The 23,361-nt window shown below is 43.1% G+C and overlaps 1 long non-coding RNA gene across 2 annotated transcripts; it reads right to left on the bottom strand.

Annotated features, from left to right (window-relative positions):
* Positions 1-440: 440 nt before the first annotated feature.
* Positions 441-4,109, bottom strand: LOC125532001 (uncharacterized). 2 transcript variants are annotated; one of them, XR_015598683.1, is made up of 3 exons: positions 3,679-3,996; positions 922-975; positions 441-818 (listed from the first exon to the last, which is right to left on the bottom strand). It is a non-coding gene; the product is annotated as an uncharacterized LOC125532001 (long non-coding RNA). The 2 variants fall into 2 exon arrangements; XR_015598682.1 differs by lacking the exon at positions 922-975 and having other exon boundaries at positions 3,679-4,109.
* Between the last annotated feature and the right edge of the window lie 19,252 nt (positions 4,110-23,361).

Here is a 23,361-nt window from a genome sequence, read left to right as displayed (position 1 = left end):
GTTGGCCAAAGAGACCCTCTTCGGCCAACAGTAGACCGAAAAGTCCCTCTTCGGCCAACAGGGTGATACTTTTGATTTTTATGCATTAAGGTGTATAGTTTCCGAATTTGCTATAAAAATTATCATAGTTTCAAAAAAAATCCCAGTTTCTACCAACAAGTACGAACACTATACCAGCTTATCTTATCTGAATCAAAACAAAACGCGTGAATTAATCAAACTTAAACCACATCATTTAGGCCTTGTTTTGTTACTTTACATGTGATCAATCAACACAAAAATGAATGTTGCCCAGCTGAACAAATAAAGCGTAGTACATGCTAAAATTCAGTACATTTAAAGTAAGCTCTCATCAGTACAGCAAGCAACAACTTGAAACATTCGTATCTTGCGCCTTCAGGTCACCATCAATTTTATTTCATAATGAATATATAGGCATGTGATCAGCATCAACCAATTTTCCATTCCTGTATTCACATCTGAAATTTTCGATGATCAAAATATTTAGCAGAAATCTTGACAAAAAATCCATCTCAACAAACAATAGTACAAGCTAGCAAATTGTGAGGGATAGCAAATTGCCAAAAATCATTCATAGCATCAAAAGATCGTTGGATCAGAAGCATTTCAACAAATAAAGGTGCATCATATGCTGCCATCTTGGTCTAGGAATTAACATGACCTTAATATACATATATTTACAAGCGTATTACTTAGTTCACTAATTTACATAATTAAACCAAACAGCTTCACTACAGATCACTTGGTGACTCCATATTCTCCTTGTACGCCATCCTATGCTGGGCAGAAATGCACACCTACATGATAACATCAAGAATTACAACAACCGTAAACACTTTCCAAAAGATCGTACAACATTAAATATGTGAAACCGTAAACACTTCTGTGACGCCAAATAACCTGCATGTCTGTTGCCCCATCTAATTCTCCTGATCAATTTTGTTGTTTCTTGACCTATAACAGCATGTAAAAAAAATCGCTTGTTACACTAAGAGTATGTTTAGTTGTAGAACCAAGTGGAATAGAATTGAATGGTTCCATTCCATCGGAACGGAATGGTTCCGTCTTAGTGTTCAGTAGAGCTAACGAGATGGAACGAAATGGTTCCGTCTCAGCGTTTGGTTAGAGGAATAGGATAAGATACAGGTCACGAAGAATTATTTTCTCCAAGTGCTAGTACGGTGATTAAATACGCATCAACTAGTACTGGTACTGAGCATCAACAGTAGCGCATCAACTACGTAGTAATATCAAGCAGGGTGGAAGGGAAATTGATTTCTTCCGTCGCCCGACCAGGTGAAGATTGCTGCTCTCGCCGTCAAATTCAGAAGTATCAAGTAGTATGAAGATTGCTGCGGACGGAAATCAATTCAAATGTATCAACTAGTATCAAGGTAGGTGCTCCCGGAAATCAATCTGAAGTCAGGCAAATCGCTCAAACCGAGCGGTGTCAGGCACCAATAGCGGCGAGACACTGTCGTCCTGCTTGTGCTCTGCTTCGCACCAACAGCAGCGACGACAGGAACAAGCCGCGGGAAAAGAAGACCCGCCAATCCGTTGGGACGACGCGGCGGCCACCGATGACGACAGGAACAGGCAACCGCGTCCTGCTCTCTGTTTATGTTGCTCCGCTGGCTACTAGCCTGCCGCCTGCTGCTAGATCGCCTCCAAGCTGTTGCTGCACGCCATGGGAGAGGATAGACGACTGGGACGCGAGGTACAGCCGCCGCCGGAGAGCGAGAGAAGTGTTTTGGGCGGCGGCGGCTCAGATAGAGAGAGGGAGAGGTGCGGGACGGACGCGGCGCTGACGGGGAGAGGCACGCGAGAGAGGTGGTTCCGCGTGGTCCGCTCGTTTTCGAGGAACGCCTCGGTTCGGCATAATCAGCGAATATGCTGTTTCATATTCCGATTCCTTCGACTAACTAAACACGGGATGGAACCGACCCATTACATTCCATCCGATGACAGAAACCAAACACACTCTAAGAGATCATGACATGCTCACAAGTCACGAACAGTAGAGTTATATTCACCTCTTTTTCTTCTTTCCACTTTTGCTATGTAGTTAATCAAGAAAGTAGCAGCCGACAATCGCACATGTACTGAGTTCAGTGTGCCGAGTACGAAAGGTTTGTTACTCGCCCTCCATGTCATTGTTCTCTTGTTAGAAAACTAAACAATGCTTACATCTTATTTTACCCATAGTAGTTGTAGATAGTCAAAGAAGACACTATTTTGATTAGCAGGCCAGTTTATTTGGCCAGCAAGTCAGCTTATTACACTGTGATAAAGTAATTTTGTTCCATCAAACTTTCCTAATTCCAGCTGCTGCAAAGTGAGAACAAGTACATAGATTTCCAATACTGGGAGGTCCCAGCCTGACCTAGAGTTCTACTGGGATTTTCTGTTAGTCAAGCATTATTGAGCCTCATTTGGCATGAATTTTAGTCAATTACTCTAAATGCTCACTTATGCCAGGTTGTACATGAGGTTTTCAACTACTGTATGTAAGAAACATTCTGACACTTTATAAGAAAGATTACGTGTATATACAATTCAGATGGACATATTAGGACAAGAAGTGGTGATATTATAACACTGCTAGATCTCAGGATTAGATGCCAGAACCAATGACTGAACAAGAACATCACTATGTTGCAGTAATCATTCTTCTAAATCTTCAAGATTAAAATACTGATGCATATCTCCACTACGAATTAACTTTAACATCTGCTGCGACTGAAATGTGAGACACATAATTTTATACTAGAACTAATAGTACATGTAGCTGTATCTGCATGATTTTTCCAGTTCGTTCATTTGTTGACATACAATTGAACAGTTGCCTAAGAGTTGTGACACTCTAGCCTTGTCTAGAAGTAACCCACAACTCACAAAAGGAAATGGCCAAACAAAGAGGCACCTTCTTGTGTGCCTATATGTTTCCCAAAATATTTCCTAGTGATAATGCTTTTGCACATCAACACTTATTCAGAGTCTTTCATGCAAGGTTTCCTATCATTAAGGGCTACATTGTGGAGAACAATTGAAAAGCAAATCTTATATTCTCAAAAAAAGATGTCCGGACGAACACTGAAGTTGCTGCTGCCACACCTCTTTACGTAGCCGTCGACTGCTACTGCCTAATGTTACATCTTCCTTACTACAGGCAACTACTGTTGCTTTATTTAGTTTAACTGTCCTAATAGGATGACATATTGGTTTCAATTCTATATTGATACCCACAAATAAATCCATTATTTAATGAGATTATAGGATGAACTTATCATATAGAGATCGGCTTTTCCAATATGTGTTGCACTTAGTGACGAACGAGCCGCAGGCAAGCATGGATTACAACTCTGGGCTGGTCCAGAACTTCCAATGTGCGCAACACTGCAGCTGGAGGACACAGATTGAAGTCTGAACGCCACGGCATGTACTGGCAGATCAAGCTCAGCTGTCGACGGTGATCGGACATGCGCCATCGTTGCCAGCGAGAGACATGCCCAGTAGTATCCCACTCGAGTGGCTCGGCTAGGAACCGCCCGAACGACACAGACTCCCGCAGCGCCAACATCCAGTTCTAAAACCAAAGAATCAAAATCTGGAATGCAACGGCCAGGTACTGACAAGAAAGGAGGCGCTGCCTCTTACCTGATCGTCGTTGAGTAGGGTCACCGACTCCCGCGACTTGGTCGGATCTAGCTGCGGCGACGAGAGGTTCGTCTCCGCTCCCATGGGGATGCCAACAGCTTGTGCCGGCTCTGAGCAAACTATTCGGCGCACGCGCGATAGCCCTCTAGGTTGCTCTGGATTGGGGCGCCCAGCAGCGGATGGGGCATGCTCCGTGGTGGCCGGCGGCGGTAGGATATGACCTAAGCGGCGGCGGTGGGGAAAATTTCGTATCGAAGAAGAGGAAAACGGAACAGAGCGGTGTGCACTTCGGCTGAATCACGGAATAACCCAGGGTGTCTTTTGCATAAATTGCAATGCGAACTGAGCCTGCTCCATCCTGTGCCTCCAGTCCAGATCGAACGGCCAACAAGGTCTCGTATCAGGGGATCATGCCACACACGGTATCACCAGGCTGGTGCTGCTCGGAATGCTAGCACGTTCGGCGCTGAAGGGGCTCGTTCACGCAGTTGAGTTGGTTGGGCAGGAGAGTTCACGGGGGAGGTTGGGCCGAAACACCGAAACAATCAAGCACACGGGTGGAACCTTGCAGGCCAGACAAGGATTAGGAGCAATCCGTATTTTTTTGAACAACTTTAGTGGTCAAATTAACCAAAGTATCTATAAGAGCTCGGGGCAATTGGTTAGAAAATGCTAAATCTAGCACTTTTCTAGCTCAAATACTACATAAATCAACAACAATTAATATGGAGCTGAGGGAGTAATGTTTCCGTGAGAGAGGATGTATGCATGGAACTGTATATTACTCCCTCCGTCCAGAAATACTTGTCATTAAAATAAATAAAAGGGAACGTATCTAAATGTATTTTAGTTCTAGATACATCCCTCTTTATCCATTTTGATGACAAGTATTTTCGGACGGAGGGAGTATAAGAGAAGCTCTCTCCTCTCGCAAAAAAAAAGAGAAGCTCTCTCCGATAAGTATTTGGACCTCCCAACTATGGTTGGGCTTTGCTCGGAAAAAACTATGGTTGGGGGTTTGCTTGGGGAAAAAAATACACCATTCTAGTGTAATACTTGTTTAAGCATTGTTTGTAATATTCATATTTTTAAATAGTGTGGTGGTTGGTACTGGCTCTCGGATCAATATTTAGCAAGATCCATGGTTACCATTTAGTCAAGCCAAAAAGTTATCACTCCTATAGGGGTTATCATGTTGACAAAAGTTGAAGAACTGATTAACCCACTTTCAAGACAGTGGGATGAAGTTCTTATCGTGATGTTTTGTTTATGGTGGATGCTCAACGAATTCTCCAAATTACATTGAATGCGCTAGAGATCAGAGATTTTGTTGCTTGGATTTATAAACAACTGGGAACGTTCTTTGTTCGGTCAGCTTATCATAAGGAGTTGGAGCATCAATATGGGTAGTTACTAAATAAATCGGATGGTCGGGGAGGTGCAACATTTAATCTGATAGCTGAGTGCCCGTGCGTTGCCACGGAATAATAAATAAAAGCTATATAGAGAGATTGATTATCTACATTTTCTATTTTATGAATGTCTTTATCAAGGGTAATGTGTATGCGATATATGACTATCTAACAATTTCCCCCCCTTGTTTTACATTAATCTTATTGGGTTTTTCTCATAAAATGACCCATGTTGTATCATATAAAAAGAAATGTTATAACCATGATAGTCCCAATACACAAAATCCACTATTTCTCATAGTACTACGCATAAAAATACACCATTAGTTGAACAAGGATTATAAAGTATCATGTAATCATATTTGAAAGGGGATAAACAAAGTACCTCAGGCACATCTTTCCTTTGACTGAACCCGAGATTTTGTACAGTGTTATGTTTGCATCAAATACTTCTTGCCAAAAAAAATTGTTTGCATCAAATACATTGTAAAACTAAAACACTTCACCAATCCAAAGAAAAATAATATAAATCTGAAAAAATTTCTTGTTGACAACAAGAGAAAGTTGTGTTGCCTTTCCAGAATCATATAGCACACGTCGGATTTTAGCAATCCAACTGTACAGATTTTTTATAAGCAATCCAACTTCGGTACCTAGGACTTCTGCTGACAAAGCATATATTAATCTCATCTCCTAAGTGGATTCGTAAATTTGCAAATGAGTGCCAATGACATCAGTCCTGCAGCTGTAATCTCTCACATTATTAATTAATAGTTAAATATGTAACAGTTAGATGCAAAGTTCAGAGAAAACCCGTAATGATCTATGACTGCAGTTTCAGTTTAGTGAAACTAACTTCGAATAACTAAAGCACAGGGAGGGAAGGAGAGTCGCTGCATTGGTATTCCATTATTATATTCGATGTAAGTTCTTCCCTCATGTATGCTCCTGTTGTAATGTCAAGGGCTTTGTATTCCAATTTCTAAATACATATTAGATAATATAAAGTTTAAAGAAATATGACCTGCTTATTCTATTTCTCAAAGTCGAAGCACAAATGAAGAGAGTACAATTCATGATTGCCATAAGCCTAAGAGTACAATCCAAGATTGCTGCAAAATTCCTTAGCATTGCCATCACCTCAGTTCTGTTACTTTTCTTGACAATATACTCCTAAAATCTTGTGAAACAAAACCTTCATTATTACCCCCCCATGCATACAGTTCCATTTTATACAATTAAGGGATCAAAGTGTTGGCATGGGAGATGTCATTGATACCTTGGTAACATTGACAGTGCAAAGCTAGGCCCCGGCCCCCAACAATGAAAAAAAAATCACCTTTCAAGGGGCTAAGTCCTTCTGCAAGGCATTAAAAAAATGTAATGTGAGAATAGGAAGGACACCCATTTTAGAAAAATTGATATGATTCTGATATGCAAAACTCAGAGCAATTGGTATCTGCTTCCCATGTTACGTTGGAGCTTGGTGTGTGGAAAATCAAATGTACACGCTATTAAGACTACAAAAACTCATGCAGTAACACATTACGAAGCTTAGAAAAACAGAATAAATATTGTGATTGCCAAATTAGTTGAAGGAAATAAAGGGGTTATAGAATTGTGATATACTTGTGTGAGGACTCCCATAGGAAATAATGTTCTAACTCGATGGACGTACAAACAGAGGCGTGCACATCGGAGGATACCACCAATACGGCCAGCCTCGCCGATTCCAACATCAAACAACTTAATCAACCCATTCCTTGTCTTTGGGAACATGGAAATGACGCAGGGAATCACCTAGAAATCCGTGTGCGGCTGCTACGACAGTGACCGGGGTTTGGGTTTTCTCGGGAAGGAAACACGGGTGCAACTGCTACGCATTTTCTGCTGATTGCAAGAACCGCAATGACCAGACGATGACTGAAGTGAGCAAACATGTTCAGGTTCTTTTGGCATAATGAGTGGCATCCTATTCCTAGCTACAAACAGTTTGAGGCCAAACAGACGGCAGCATCACAAGTAGATAATTGAAATAAATTACAATAGCAGAAGAACAACTTGATATAATCCAATAGATCAAGCAAAAATAATTAAAACAAACTTTCTGTCCGTTCTTTCACTGAACAGTTGGAGTGCTTTAGTAGCAGTATCGAACTACCGATAGATTAGATAGAGTTGTCAGTTCTAAACTTACGATAGTATAAGCGACCTCTCTTGGGTTTCGTCACACAAGCAGAAACAAAGAGAAGAGGAAAACATGACAAGCAGCAGCGAGAATGAAAGGCTGGAGGGTAGCATCACTCACCTGAGCCTGCTATGAGCCTGTAACCGTGACTATGCCCAGGCCGCCCGTACCCCCACCCGGCGTCCAGTTCCTCCATGCCTCCATCACATGGGACGGCTACATGTACGTCCACGCCAAAATATAGGTGCACTATAGCCATTGAGTCTCCACCGCCAGTGCACTACAGCCATTGAGTCTCCACCGCCAGTGCACTACAACCATTGAGTCTCCACTGCCACTCCAGTAGACTAACTAACACAGAGACCAACAGAGGAGTGGGCCCGCTATGAATGGATTCTTCACAATACCAGAAGATGTGACACAAGGAATGATTTGTCAATCTCAGTCCAAAGCATATAACTGGAACATAACCAAAGATTTGAGATATCATGAGAGGAAGAATGCTTACAGAAGAAAACAAGAACTTCTTCATGGCACATGTGCTGAGCTTGGTAAAGTCTGACGCCACTGCATTCATGCCCAAGGACCTGCTGGCACACCCTCTACATGTTCAACCCTGCCGCCTCTCTGCTCCCTCCCACCAACGAGAGCCACGTCCCCGTCCTCCAAAGGTCACCAGTAGAAGCAGCGAGGGCGACCTAGAGGATGACGATACATCACTAACGTTACCCATGTAGCCTTTCCGATGCTGGTTTATTCCTTCTCCATGGGGCGGCGAAACCGGAGCTCGCCTGGCGACAGGGGTGGCCGAGGAGAAGGGGGTCGTCCGCGCCGAGGTCGGGCTTCTCCGGCACGTACTCCACCTGCAATAAAACATGGAGTTAGGAGCGGCTCGAGCGGATTACGGGGCGGCGGAACAGGAATCACCTGGGGGCGGGGGTCGGGTTTGGGGCGGACGCACTCCTCGGAGCCCTCGCCGGCTCACGCGGCCCTATTCTTCCCGTCCCAGCGTCGGCAGCGGGGGTGGCCATGCCCGGTGTCCCGTGGTTTGGGGCTCACCGTGTCCGCCGCGGCGGCGACGGCGATTGGGGTGGCGGCGTCAGCAGAAGCGAGCGAGGCGACCCCTTCCTCCTCGGTGCCTACGCTGCACTCCTTCCTCTCTCTGGCGGCGACAATATTTGGTAGGGAGAGAGACGAGATCGGGAGAGAGGGCTCGGGGAGAGGTGGGGGCGAGGCATGGGTGGGATCGTGGGCTGGTTTTTCGGGTTTCTGGTGCGTGCGGGATCCAGCGTTTTGTTTACCGCATCGAGGGGGAGGGACGAGGTCGAACCATCACGACGTTTGATCCCCTTTAATACTAGAGATTTGGAATGAATTTTGGGGTCTTCTCATACTTGGAAAAGTAAAAGTCTTCAACTGGAAGGGGGTTACATGGAGAGTTACCTTGCTATTGAGTTAATGTTCAACGACACATTCGTACTACTGTTCAATGTCCACTATGTTCTATTGGTATGGAGGAAATACAATAGTGTCTATTATCTCGTGTGTGAGCAAAGAAAATTTGGAAAGAACTCGGCCTAATTGAGGAAGTTAATAAAGCAATGTTAGAGGATCGGTTGAGAATGCTCACTTTGAAAATTCTTGCTAAACTATACTAGGACTGGAGATATCCCATCGATAGAACTTGCAGCTGTTGTAGCGTAGTTCATATGGTGGAACCAAAGACAACTTGTGAGAGGAGAATCAGTGCAGTCATGTGAGAGATTGGCCCTTGCCATCAAAGTTCTAGCCACAAAATTCAATAGAGCGCCATCTTCAAAATTCCCAAGTGCAAGTGTGATCATATGAAGAAGAAGTGGACAAATGGAATTATTTAAGTTAGCGTGGATGCTTATTTATCTGAGGAAGCCTTTTTAGGTGCTACTGGTGCATTGGCATGAGATGAATATGGGAATTTCATTCCGGCTGCGACTTGGTTCTTACCCCATGTGAGTAGCATGGGCTCAACTAAAATAATTGCTAATCGAAATGGTTTGTAGTTCGCTTTGAATAGATCATCTCATACAACAATTTTATATAATCACGTCTTGACCATATTACATCACAACATGCCCTGCAAAAACAAGTTAGACGTCCTCTACTTTGTTGTTGCAAGTTTTATGTGGCTGCTACGGGCTTACCAAGAACCGTTCATACGTACGCATCAAAAACCACAACGATTTTTCGTCAAGTGTGCTGTTTTAACCTTCAACAAGGACCGGGCGTAGTCACACTCGATTCAATTAAAGTTGTAGAAACAGACACCCACTAGCCACCTGTGTGCGAAGCACGTTGGTAGAACCAGTCTCATGGACGCGGTCATGTAATGTCGGTCTGGGACGCTTCATCCAACAATACCAGCGAATAAAGTATGACATGCTGGTAAGCAGTATGACTATTATCGCCCACAACTCTTTGTGTTCTACTCGTGCATATAACATTTACGCATAGACTTGGCTCTGATGCCACTGTTGGGGGACGCAGTATTCCAAATTTTTCCTATGATCACGCAAGATCTATCTAGGAGATGCATGACGGTTTCCTGGACTAGGGGGTACTCACCACATCGTCTCCCGATCAGTTGGATTGGGCCGAGGACCCCCCCAGGGCCATTTACTCGTGGGCCAGTTCGGACAGTCGATGACATGCACAAGGAAGATTCCACAAGACTTGGTGATCAAGATAAGGACTCCTCTCCACCGGCGTATTCGACTAGGACTCTTGTTATCCTAGGCCTCTGGTGCATTATATAAGCCAAGGCCAAGCTAGTCGATAGATTATTATGACATTACTCATCACACCTGTAGGGTTTAGACCACAACATACGATCTCGAGGTAGATCAACTCTTGTAACCCCCATACTCATCAAAGTCAATCAAGCAGGAAGTAGGGTATTACCTCCATCAAGAGGGCCTGAGGGAGTCCTGGATTAGGGGGTCTCCGGACAATCGGACTATATCCTTTGGCCGGACTGTTGGACTATGAAGATACAAGATTGAAGACTTCGTCCCGTGTCTGGATGGGACTTTCCTTGGAGTGGAAGGCAAGCTTGGCAATACAGATATGTAGATCTCCTCCCTTGTAACCGACTCTGTGTAACCCTAGCCCCCTCCGGTGTCTATATAAACCGGAGGGTTTAGTTCGTAGGACAACAGACAATCATACCATAGGCTAGCTTCTAGGGTTTAGCCTCTACGATCTCGTGGTAGATCAACTCTTGTAATACTCATATCATCAATATCAATCAAGCAAGACGTAGGGTATTACCTCCATCAAGAGGGCCCAAACCTGGGTAAACATCGTGTCCCCTGCCTCCTGTTACCATCCGCCTTAGACGTGCAGTTCGGGACCCCCTACCCGAGATCTGCCGGTTTTGACACCGACATTGGTGCTTTCATTGAGAGTTCCACTGTGCCGTCACCATAAGGCTCGATGGCCCCTTCGATCATCAATAACGATGCGGTCCAGGGTGAGGTTTTCCTTCCCGGGCAGATCTTCATATTCGGCAGCTTCGCACTACGGGCCAATTCGCTTGGCCATCTGGAGCAGATCGAGAGCTACGCCCCTGGCCATCAGGTCAGGTTCAGAAACTTAAACTACACTGCCGACATCCGCGGAGACTTGATCTTCGACGGATTCGAGCCCAGGTCAGGTGCGCCGCACAATCACGACGAGCATGACGCAACTCTGCCGTCAGACAGTGTTCGGGAGATCGCATCTGCAACTACTCTGGCCTTCAATCCGGAGCAAATTGTGCCATCCGACGACGGAGGGATGGACCCCACCATGGAGGCCGCACTCTCAGTGGCGATGGAGCCGGATACTGACTTCACCCCTTACAAGAGCCGTGTTGCCGAACCACTGGATTCGTCTCTGGCCACGGACTCCGAACCGCCTGCATCCGTGCCTATCGATTCCGATTGGGCGCCGATCTTGGAGTTCACCTCCGTGGATATCTTTCAGCACTCGCCTTTCGGCGATGTGCTAAATTTATTAAAGTCTCTCTCCTTGTCAGGAGAACCTTGGCAGAACTATGTCCGGCTAGAATGGGATGCGGACGACGAAGAAATTCGCTGCCCACCCACCACCCACTTAGTAGCCACTGTCGACGATTTAACCGACATGCTAGACTTCAACTTTGAAGACATCGACGGTATGGACGACAATGCGGGAGACGAACAAGAACCACCGCCCACAGGGCGCTGGACCGCCACTTCATCACATGACATATACATGGTGGATACACCCAAAGAAAACAATGACGAGGAACGGGAGGAGACAGCGGAGGATGACCCCTCCAAAAAGCAAACAAAGCGTCGGCGTAGGCGCCGCTCCAAATCCCGCCTCGGCAAAAACAGCGATAAGAGCGCAAGAGAAAATAATACTCCAGTCGACTTCAGAGGAAACGACGACCTCATTGCCCCGGCGGCAGAGCACGATGAAGCTGCAAACGGCGAACACAGTACGGATCCGACGTCCGAACACGGTGGTGCCGAGGATAAACCTCATCAAACCCCCTATGGGGAGGAAAACAGTCCGGACGACGATGCACACATCATCCCGGAAACAAACTTGGAGCAAGAGAACCTCCACAGAAGGCTTATTGCCACTACGAGGAGTCTGAAGAAGCAGAAGCAAAGGCTTAAGGCCGAACAAAATACGCTCAACAACAGGTGGAACAAAGTGCTCGACAATGAAGAAAAGTATGATGGAGGTTACCACACAAAGAGCTATCCAAAGCGCAAGCTATTGCCTGAATTCAACAATGAGGCCTTAGAGCCCATACAGCCGAAAAATAAAACGGCCAACCGGCCGGATCAACCACCTTGTGACCGCGATAGAGCGGCTAACAAGGTCGCACATAAGTCAACACACGATCTACGTGAGGACTTGCGCCAAAAATCCAGTATGACCAGATCCATCTATGGATCTAGGAAGCGCACTCCGGCACAAAATCAAAATTGAATACTACAACCGTTCAAACGCCATGATACATCCAAATACAGGGGTGCCGCACACCCCCTATGTTTCACCGATGAGGTGCTGGACCACGAATTCCCAGAAGGATTCAAACTAGTGAACATAGAAGCGTACGATGGGACCATAGACCCTGGGGTCTGGATTGAGGACTTTATCCTCCACATCCACATGGTTCGTGGAGACGATCTCCATGCCATCAAGTACTTGCCCCTCAAGCTTAAAGGACCAGCTTGGCACTGGCTAAAAAGCCTCCCCGAAAACTCAATTGGAAGTTGGGAGGAGCTCGAGGACGCTTTTCGGGCTAATTTTCAAGGGACGATTCCTCCGGATGTAGATGATTTAAGTCATATAATTCAACAGCCCGGAGAGTCAGCCCGAAAGCTTTGGAACAGGTTACTCACTAAGAAGAACCAAATCGTCGACTGTCCGGACATCGAAGCCTTAGCAGCTTTCAAGCACAATGTCCGAGACGAATGGCTCGCCAGACACCTCGGCCAAGAAAAACCGAGAACAATGGCAGCCCTGACAAGCCTCATGACCTGCTTTTGCGCGGGCGAAGATAGCTGGTTAGCCCGCAGTAGCACCAGCGACCCAAGCACATCCGAAGTAAGGGATGGCAATGGAAAACCATGACGCAGTAAAAACAAGCGTCGAAATAAAGAAGACATCCCAGATAATACGGCGGTCAACGCCAGATTCAGGGGCTCTCGGCCAGGTCAGCGGAAAAAGCCTTTCAAAGGCAGCAGAGATGGACCATCTAGCCTAAACAAGATCCTCGACAAACTATGTCAGGTCCATGGCACCCCCGACAAACCTGCAAATCACACCCACAGAGAATGTTGGGTCTTCAAGCAGACCGGTAAGCTAAACGCCGAACACAAGGGGGGAGACACCAAGCGAAGACGAGGACGAACCGCGCCAGCAAAGCATTGGAGGACAGGAAAAATTCCCACCAGAGGTTAAAACAGTAAACATGATCCATGTGACGAAGAGGAGAAGCAAACATGCACTCCGAGACATACGCGCCATAGAGCCCGTCACCCCTAAGTTCAACCCCTGGTTGGCCTGCCCGATCACTTTTGATCGCGGGGATCACGCGACAAGCATCCGGCATGAAGGATTGGCTGCCTTGGTGTTAGACCCAATAATAAACGGATACCACCTCACACGAGTCCTTATGGACGGCGGTAGTAGTCTAAATCTGGTATATCAGGACACAGTCCACAAAATGGGGATAGACCCGACAAAAATAAGCCACCGTAATACTACCTTCAAGGGAGTAATACCAGGCCCAGAGGCCCATTGTACGGGCTCTCTATTACTAGAGGTTGTATTCGGTTCTCCCGACAACTTCCGAAGCGAAAAGTTAACTTTCTACATCGCTCCATTCCGAAGTGGCTACCAAGCACTACTCGGAAGAGCGGCTTTCGCCCGTTTTAATACAATACAACATTACGCTTCTCTCAAGATTAAGATGCCCGGTCCACATGGCACCATCACAGTTAGTGGAAATATTGTGCGTTCTATACGCGCGGAAGAATGTGCGGCGGCCTTAACAGCCGAGCACTAGACAACCTCACCAACCAGAATAAATGACAGGTCGTCAAGACCACGGACACGGTTAGACGAGTCCGGCGCATCACTACACATGAGATTGGTTTGATGGTTAAACCCTCATAGACGGTACCAGGGGTTTCCCGCGTGTAATCGGGGCTAGTTTGGCTCAACTTGACTTATCTTGAATTTTAATGGTTTATTGATAATAACCAATTTTCTGGCACAACAACTTTCACCTAAGTTCTTCTCTTTTACAGATGGCAATCATGCTACACCCGTCTAGGACACGGCACAACGGAGACACAGGCGCAGACGTGCAGCAGGGACCCGCTCAAAGGTTTCTTTTCAGATTAAGACCCTACGTAAACCTTTTTTATTGTCTCTTGTTGTTCACATCCTCCGGATACTCAATACAACCGAGAAGGATACTGACGTTCTTGGCATGTGGCCACGTCAGGATATTGCACGTACCTAGACACTCGGGGTTTATTATTAAGGGCATTGTTCAGCCCGGCATATGTTATAAAGACCGAATACCTTAGGGAGTGTTCGGCATCGCGAGTTTGGCCTTATATGCATCAGCTCCGAATCATGTCTTTGGTCAAATGTTGGGTTTGCCCGGCTCCCGTGTTTTGCTACCTTACATTCCGCTCAATCGGTTAAGGCGGCACCGGGAGAACTACTGCGATTGTGCCCTGGTTCATTGATACGTCCATTCTGCATCATGCTTTTATATCGATATTTATTGCATTATGGGCTGTTATTACACATTATGTCACAATACTTATGCCTATTCTCTCTTATTTTACAAGGTTTACATAAAGAGGGAGAATCCCGGCAGCTGGGATTCTGGGCTGGAAAAGGAGCAAATATTAGAGACCTATTCTGCACAGCTTCAAAAGTCCTGAAACTTCACGGAAGATGTTTTCCAAATATATAAAAAATACTGAGAGCAAGAACTTCACCAGGGGGGCCACAACCTTCCCACGAGGGTGGGGGCGCGCCCTACCCCCTGGACGTGCCCCCCTACCTCGTGGGCCCCCTGGTGGCCCTTTGGTGGCCATCTTCTGCTATATGGAGTCTTTTGATGGGAAAAAATCATAAGCCATCTTCTTGGACGAAACTCTGCCGCCACGAGGCGGAACCTTGGCAGAACCAATCTAGGGCTCTGGCGGAGCTATTCTGCCAGGGAAACTTCCCTTCCGGAGGGGGAAATCATCGCCATCGTCATCACCAATGCTCCTCTCATCGGGAGAGGGCAATCTCCATCAACATCTTCATCATCACCATCTCCTCTCAAAACCCTAGTTCATCTCTTGTATCCAATTCTTGTCTCTAAGTCCGGGATTGGTGCTAGTAGGTTGCTAGCAGTGTTAATTACTCCTTGTAGTTGATTCTAGTTGGTTTAATTGGTGGAAGATCATATGTTCACATCCTATATGCATATTAATACCCCTTTGATTATGAACATGTTTATGCTTTGTGAGTAGTTACTTTTGTTCCCGAGGACATGGGAGAAGTCTTGCTATTAGTAGTCATGTGAATTTGGTATTCGTTCTATATTTTGATGAGATGTATGTTGTCTCTCCTCTAGTGGTGTTATGTGAACATCGACTACATGGCACTTAGAGGAAGGCATTGGGAAGTAATAAGTAGATGATGGGTTGCTAGAGTGACAGAAGCTTAAACCCTAGTTTATGCGTTGCTTCGTAAGGGGCTGATTTGGATCCATATGTTTCATGCTATGGTTAGGTTTACCTTAATACTTTTGTTGTAGTTGCAGATGCTTGCAATAGAGGTTAATCATAAGTGGGATGCTTGTCCAAGTAAGGGTAGCACCCAAGCACCGGTCCACCCACATACCAAATTATCAAAGTACCGAATGTGAATCATATGAACGTGATGAAACCTAGCTTGACGATATTCCCATGTGTCCTCGGGAGCGCTTTACATCATATAAGACTTTGTACAGGCTTGTCCTTTGCTACAAAAAGGATTGGGCCACATTGCTGCACCTTATTTACTTTTGTTATTTGTTGCTAGTTGCAAATTATCTTATCACAAAACTATCTGTTACCACTTATTTCAGTACTTGCAGAGAATACCTTGCTGGAAACCGCTTATCATTTCCTTCTGCTCCTCGTTGGGTTCGACACTCTTACTTATCTAAAGGACTAAGATAGATCCCCTATACTTGTGGGTCATCAAGACTCTTTTCTGGTGCCGTTGCCGGGGAGTGAAGCGCCTTTGGTAGGTGGAATTTGGTAAGGAAAAATTTATATAGTGTGCTGAAATTTACTGTCACTTGTTACCATGGAAAGTAATCCTCTAAGGGGCTTGTTCGAGGTATCTTCACCCTGACCAGTAGAGCAAAGAGTTTCTCCTCAACCTACTCAACCTACTGAAAATGAAAATGAAAATGAAAATTCTTGCTTTGAAGTTCCTGCGGGTATGATAGAAAAACTGCTAGCTAATCCTTTTTTAGGAGATGGAACAAAACATCCTGATGAACATCTGATATATGTGGATGAAGTTTGTGGATTATTTAAGCTTGCAGGTGTACCCGGAGATGTTGTTAAGAAGGTCTTCTCTTTATCTTCGAGGGGAGATGCATCGACATGGTATAGGCTATGTGATGATATGGGGTCTTGGAGTTACAAACGATTGAAATTGGAATTTCATCAGAAGTTTTATCCCATGCACCTTGTTCATCGTGATCGCATTTACATATATATTTTTTGGCCTCACGAAGGAGAAAGCATCGCTCAAGCTTGGGGGAGGCTTAAATCAATGTTATATTCATGCCCCAATCATGAGCTCTCAAGAGAAATGATTATTCAAAAATTTTATGCTCGGCTTTCTGGTAACAATCGCACCATGCTTGATACTTCTTGTGCTGGCTCTTTTATGATGAAGACTATTGAATTCAAATGGGATTTATTGGAAATAATTAAACGCAACTCTGAAGATTGGGACCTCGACAATGGTAAGGAGTCAAGTATGACACCTAGTTTTGATTGTGTTAAATCTTTTATGGATACCGATATTTTTCGTAAATTTAGCACTAAATATGGACTTGACTCTGAGATAGTAGCTTCTTTCTGTGAATCTTTTGCTACCTATGTTGATCTCCCCAAGGAGAAGTGGTTTAAATATCATCCTCCCATAGAAGTAAAAGTAGCTGCACCTATTAAAGTTGAAGAAAAGACTATCACTTATAATGATCCTATTGTTCCTACTTCTTATGTTGAGAAACCACCCTTCCCTGTTAGGATAAAGGATCATGCTAAAGCTTCAACTGTAGTTCATAAAAGCAATATTAAAACATATACACCTCCTGAGCAAGTTAAAGTTGAACCTAATATTGCTATTGTTAAAGATCTCTTGTCTGATAATATAGATGGGCATGTTATTTATTTCTATGATGAAACTACTAGAATTGCTAAACCATGTGCCAAAGATAAATCTAGACTTGTGGTAGGCATGCCTGTTATTTCTCTTAAAATAGGAGATCATTGTTATCATGGCTTATGTGATATGGATTCTAGTGCTAGCACAATACCTCATTCCTTATACAAAGAAATTATGCATGAGATTGCACCTGTTGAGTTAGAAGATATTGATGTTACAATTAAACTTGCCAATAGAGATACTATTTCACCAATGGGAATTGTTAGAGATGTTGAAGTCTTGTGTGGGAAAACTAAATATCCTGCTGATTTTCTTGTTCTTGGTTCCCCACAAGATAGCTTTTGTCCCATTATATTTGGTAGACCCTTCTTAAATACTGTTAATGCTACCATAGATTGCAAAAGAGATGTTGTTACTATCGGTTTAGATGATATGACTCATGAATTTAATTTTTCTAAATTTAGTAGACAGGACCGTGAAGAAGAATTACCTAGTAAGGATGAAATTATTGGTCTTGCTTCTATTACCGTACCTCCTAGTGATCCTTTAGAACAATATTTGCTAGACCATGAAAATGATCTATTTATGAATGAAAGAAGGGAATTAGATGAAGTATTCTTTAAACAGGAACCTATTCTGAAAAACAATTTACCTGTTGAAATCCTAGGGGATCCTCCTCCACCCAAGGGCGATCCCGTGTTTGAGCTTAAACTGTTACCTGATACTCTTAAATATGCTTATCTTGATGAGAAAAAGATATATCCTGTTATTATTAGTGCTAACCTTTCAGAGCATGAGGAAGAGAGATTATTGAAAACTCTGAAGAAGCACCGTGCTGCTATTGGGTATACTCCTGATGATCCTAAGGGCATTAGTCCCACTCTATGTCAACATAAAATTAATTTGGAAGAAGATGCTAAACCTGTTCATGATCATCAACGCCGGCTGAATCCTAAAATGAAAGAAGTGGTAAGAAAGGAGATACTAAAGCTCCTTGAGGCAGGTATAATTTATCCCGTTGCTGATAGTCAGTGGGTAAGCCCTGCCCATTGTGTCCCTAAGAAGGGAGGTATTACTGTTGTTCCTAATGATAAAGATGAATTGATTCCTCAAAGAATTATTACAGGTTATAGGATGGTAATCGATTTCCGCAAATTAAATAAGGCTACTAAAAAAGATCATTACCCCTTACCTTTTATCGATCAAATGCTAGAAAGATTGTCCAAACATACACATTTTTGCTTTCTAGATGGTTATTCTGGTTTCTCTCAAATACCTGTGTCAGCCAAAGATCAATCAAAGACTACTTTTACATGCCCTTTTGGTACTTTTGCTTATAGACGTATGCCTTTTGGTTTATGTAATGCACCTGCTACCTTTCAAAGATGCATGATGGCTATATTCTCTGGCTTTTGTGAAAAGATTTGTGAGGTTTTCATGGACGACTTTTCCGTTTATGGATCTTCTTTTGATGATTGCTTGAGCAACCTTGATTGAGTTTTGCAGAGATGTGAAGAGACTAATCTTGTCTTGAATTGGGCAAAGTGCCAATTTATGGTTAATGAAGGTATTATCTTGGGTCATAAAGTTTCTGAAAGAGGTATTGAAGTTGATAAAGCCAAGGTTGATGCTATTGAAAAGGTGCCATGTCCCAAGGACATCAAAGGTATAAGAAGTTTCCTTGGTCATGCCGGTTTTATAGGAGGTTCATTAAGGACTTCTCAAAAATTTCTCGGCCTCTGACTAATTTATTAAAAAAAGATATACCATTTGTTTTTGATGATGATTGTGTAGAAGCATTTGAAATACTTAAGAAAGCATCGATCTCTGCACCTATTGTCCAGCCACCTGATTGGAATTTACCCTTTGAAATTATGTGTGATGCTAGTGATTATGCTGTAGGTGCTGTTCTAGGACAAAGAGTTGATAAGAAACTAAATGTTATTCAATATGCTAGTAAAACTCTAGACAATGCTCAAAGAAATTATGCTACCACTGAAAAGGAATTCTTAGCAGTTGTATTTGCTTGTGATAAGTTTAGACCTTATATTGTTGATTCTAAAGTAACTATTCACACTGATCATGCTTCTATTAAATATCTTATGGAAAAGAAAGATGCTAAACCTAGACTTATTAGATGGGTTCTCTTGCTACAAGAATTTGATTTGCATATTGTTGATAGAAAAGGAGCTGAGAATCCCGTTGCAGACAACTTGTCTAGGTTAGAAAATGTGCTTGATGACCCACTACCTATTGATGATAGCTTTCCTGATGAGCAATTAAATGTCATAAATGCTTCTCATACTGCTCCATGGTATGCTGATTATGCTAATTACATTGTTGCTAAGTTTATACCACCTAGTTTCACATACTAGCAAAAGAAAAAGTTCTTCTATGATTTGAGGCATTACTTTTGGGATGACCCACATCTTTATAAAGAAGGAGTGGATGGTGTTATTAGATGTTGTGTACCTGAGCATGAACAGGAACAGATCCTATGCAAGTGTCACTCCGAAGCTTATGGAGGACACCATGCTGGAGATAGAACTGCACATAAGGTACTGCAATCTGGTTTTTATTGGCCTACTCTCTTCAAGGATGCCCGTAAGTTTGTCTTATCTTGTGATGAATGTCAAAGAATTGGTAATATTAGTAGATGTCAAGAAATGCCTATGAATTATTCACTTGTTATTGAACCATTTGATGTTTGGGGCTTTGACTATATGGGACCTTTTCCTTCCTCTAATGGTTATACACATATTTTAGTTGCTGTTGATTATGTTACTAAGTGGGTAGAAGCTATTCCAACTAGTAGTGCTGATCATAACACTTCTATTAAAATGCTTGAAGAAGTTATTTTTCCAAGATTTGGAGTCCCTAGATATTTAATGACTGATGGTGGTTCACATTTTATTCATGGTGCTTTCCGTAGAATGCTTGCTAAATATGATGTTAATCATAGAATTGCATCTCCTTATCACCCTCACTCTAGTAGTCAAGTAGAATTGAGTAATAGAGAACTCAAATTAATTTTGCAAAAGACTGTTAATAGGTCTAGAAAGAATTGGTCCAAGAAACTTGATGATGCATTATGGGCCTATAGAACTGCATGTAAAAATCCTATGGGTATGTCTCCGTATAAAATGGTCTATGGAAAAGCATGTCACTTACCTCTCGAACTAGAACACAAGGCTTATTGGGATATTAAAGAACTTAATCATGATTTTAAACTTGCCGGTGAGAAGTGGTTATTTGATATTAGCTCACTTGATGAATGGAGAACCCAAGCCTACGAAAATGCCAAGTTGTTTAAAGAAAAAGTTAAAAGATGGCATGACAAAAGGATACAAAAGTGTGAGTTTAATGTAGGTGATTATGTATTGCTATACAACTCTCGTTTAAGATTTTTTGCAGGAAAACTTCTCTCTAAATGGGAAGGTCCCTACGTTATCGAGGAGGTCTACCGTTCCGGTGCCATAAAAATCAACAACTTCGAAGGCACAAATCTGAAGGTGGTGAACGGTCAAAGAATCAAACACTATATCTCAGGTAATCCCATAAATGTTGAAACCAATGTTATTGAAATCGTAACCCCAGAGGAATACATAAGGGACACTTTCCGGAACGTTTCAGACTCCGAAAAGGAATATGTATGTGGTACGGTAAGTAAACCGACTCCAAAACAGTTTTTAAGGCAATATTTCTCCGTTTTGGAATATTTAGAAAAATAGAAAAATAAGCAGCAGTCCGGGAAGGACACGAGGGCTCTGATACGTCTCCATCGTTTCTACTTTTCCAAACACTTTTGCCCTTGTTTTGGACTCTAACTTGTATGATTTGAATGGAACTAACCCGGACTGACGCTGTTTTCAGTAGAATTGCCATGATGTTGTTTTATGTGCAGAAAACAAAAGTTCTCGGAATGACCTAAAACTCCACGGGATATCTTACAATAAATAATAAAAAATCCTCGCCAAAGATGAAGACCAAGGGGCCCACACCCTTCTCACGAGGGTGGGGGCGCGCCCCCCTACCTTGTGGCCCCCTGGAGACCCCCCGACTCCAACTCCAACTCCAACTCTATATAACTGCTTTCGGGGAGAAAAAAATAGGAGAGAAGAAATCATCGCGTTTTATGATACGGAGCCGTCGCCAAGCCCTAAAACCTCTCGGGAGGGCTGATCTGGAGTCCGTTCGAGGCTCCAGAGAGGGGGATTCATCGCCGTCGTCATCATCAACCATCCTCCATCACCAATTTCATGATGCTCACCGCCGTGCGTGAGTAATTCCATCATAGGCTTGCTGGACGGTGATGGGTTGGATGAGATTCACCATGTAATCGAGTTAGTTTTGTTAGGGTTTGATCCCTAGTATCCACTATGTTCTGAGATTGATGTTGCTATGACTTTGCAATGCTTAATGCTTGTCACTAGGGCCCGAGTGCCATGATTTCAGATCTGAACCTATTATGTTTTCATCAATATATGAGAGTTCTAGATCCTATCTTGCAACTCTATAGTCACCTATTATGTGTTATGATCCATTAACCCCGAAGTGACAATAATCGGGATACTTACCAGTGATGACCGTAGTTTGAGGAGTTCATGTATTCACTATGTGCTAATGCTTTGTTCCGGTTCTCTATTAAAAGGAGGCCTTAATATCCCTTAGTTTCCATTAGGACCCCACTGCCACGGGAGGGTAGGACAAAAGATGTCATGCAAGTTCTTTTCCATAAGCATGTATGACTATATTCGGAATACATGCCTATATTACATTGACGAATTGGAGCTAGTTCTGTGTCACCCTATGTTATGACTGTTACATGATGAACCGCATCCGGCATAATTATCCATCATTGATCCGATGCCTACGAGCTTTCCATATACTGGTTTACGCTTATTTACTTTCCTGTTGCTATTGTTACAATCACTACAAAACACCAAAAACATTACTTTTCTTTCATTACTCTTTTGTTACCGTTACCATCTTTATCATATTACTTTGCTACTAAACACTTTGCTGCAGATACTAAGTTTCCAGGTGTGGTTGAATTGACAACTTAGCTGCTAATACTTGAGAATATTCTTTGGCTCCCCTTGTGTCGAATCAATAAATTTGGGTTGAATACTCTACCCTCGAAAGCTGTTGCGATCCCCTATACTTGTGGGTTATCAAGACTAATTTCTGGCGCCGTTGCCGGGGAGCATAGATCTATTCTTTGAGTCACTTGGGATTTATATCTGCTGGACACTATGAAGAACTTGAGAGATCCAAAAACCAATATCTATCCCTCAACTACGAGGGGAGGTAAGGAACTGCCATCTAGCTCTGCACTTGATTCACCTTCTGTTATGAGTAAGCTTGCGACACCTAAACGTGCTTCTACTATTCGTTCTGATATGTCGCATGTTATTGATGATGCTACTTTTGCTATACATGATACTTATGATGAAACTACCTCTATGCCTGATACTACTATGCCACTTAGTGATTTTCTCGAGGAACGACTTGCTAGGGCTAGAGAGATTGAAAATATTGAATCTGATTATGAAGATGAAAGTGAAGATGAAGAATAACTTGTTATTCTCGAGGGTTATTTATTTGATCAAGATGCTTCTTTGGCTATTTTAGCTTGCAAAGATAGATATGAACTCAAAAGGTTATTAGCCAAATGTAATAAGCAATCTCTAAATGCTAGGATGAGACCTGACCCTGCTTTTGCTACTTCACCTATCTCTGTTGCTGATAAGGATTATGAATTCTCTGTTGATCCTGATATAATTACTTTGGTTGAATCTGATTCTTTTCATGGCTATGAATCTGAAACTGTTGTAGCACATCTTACTAAATTAAATGATATAGCCACCCTGTTCACTAATGATGAGAGATCTTGCTACTTTTATATCCTTAAAATATTTCCGTTCTCATTAAAGGGTGATGCTAAGATATGGTTTAATTCTCTTGATGCTGGTTGTGTGCGTAGTCCCCAGGATATGATTTATTATTTCTCTACTAAATATTCCCCTGCTCATAAGAAACAAGCTGCTTTAAAAGAAATATACAACTTTGTGCAAATTAAAGAAGAAAGTCTCC

The sequence above is a fragment of the Triticum urartu genome, chromosome 3A, assembly GCF_056163025.1.
Source record: "Triticum urartu cultivar PI428250 chromosome 3A, HENAU_Tu73, whole genome shotgun sequence".
NCBI classification, from domain to species: domain Eukaryota; kingdom Viridiplantae; phylum Streptophyta; class Magnoliopsida; order Poales; family Poaceae; genus Triticum; species Triticum urartu.
This window is presented reverse-complemented; position numbering and strand designations above follow the sequence as displayed.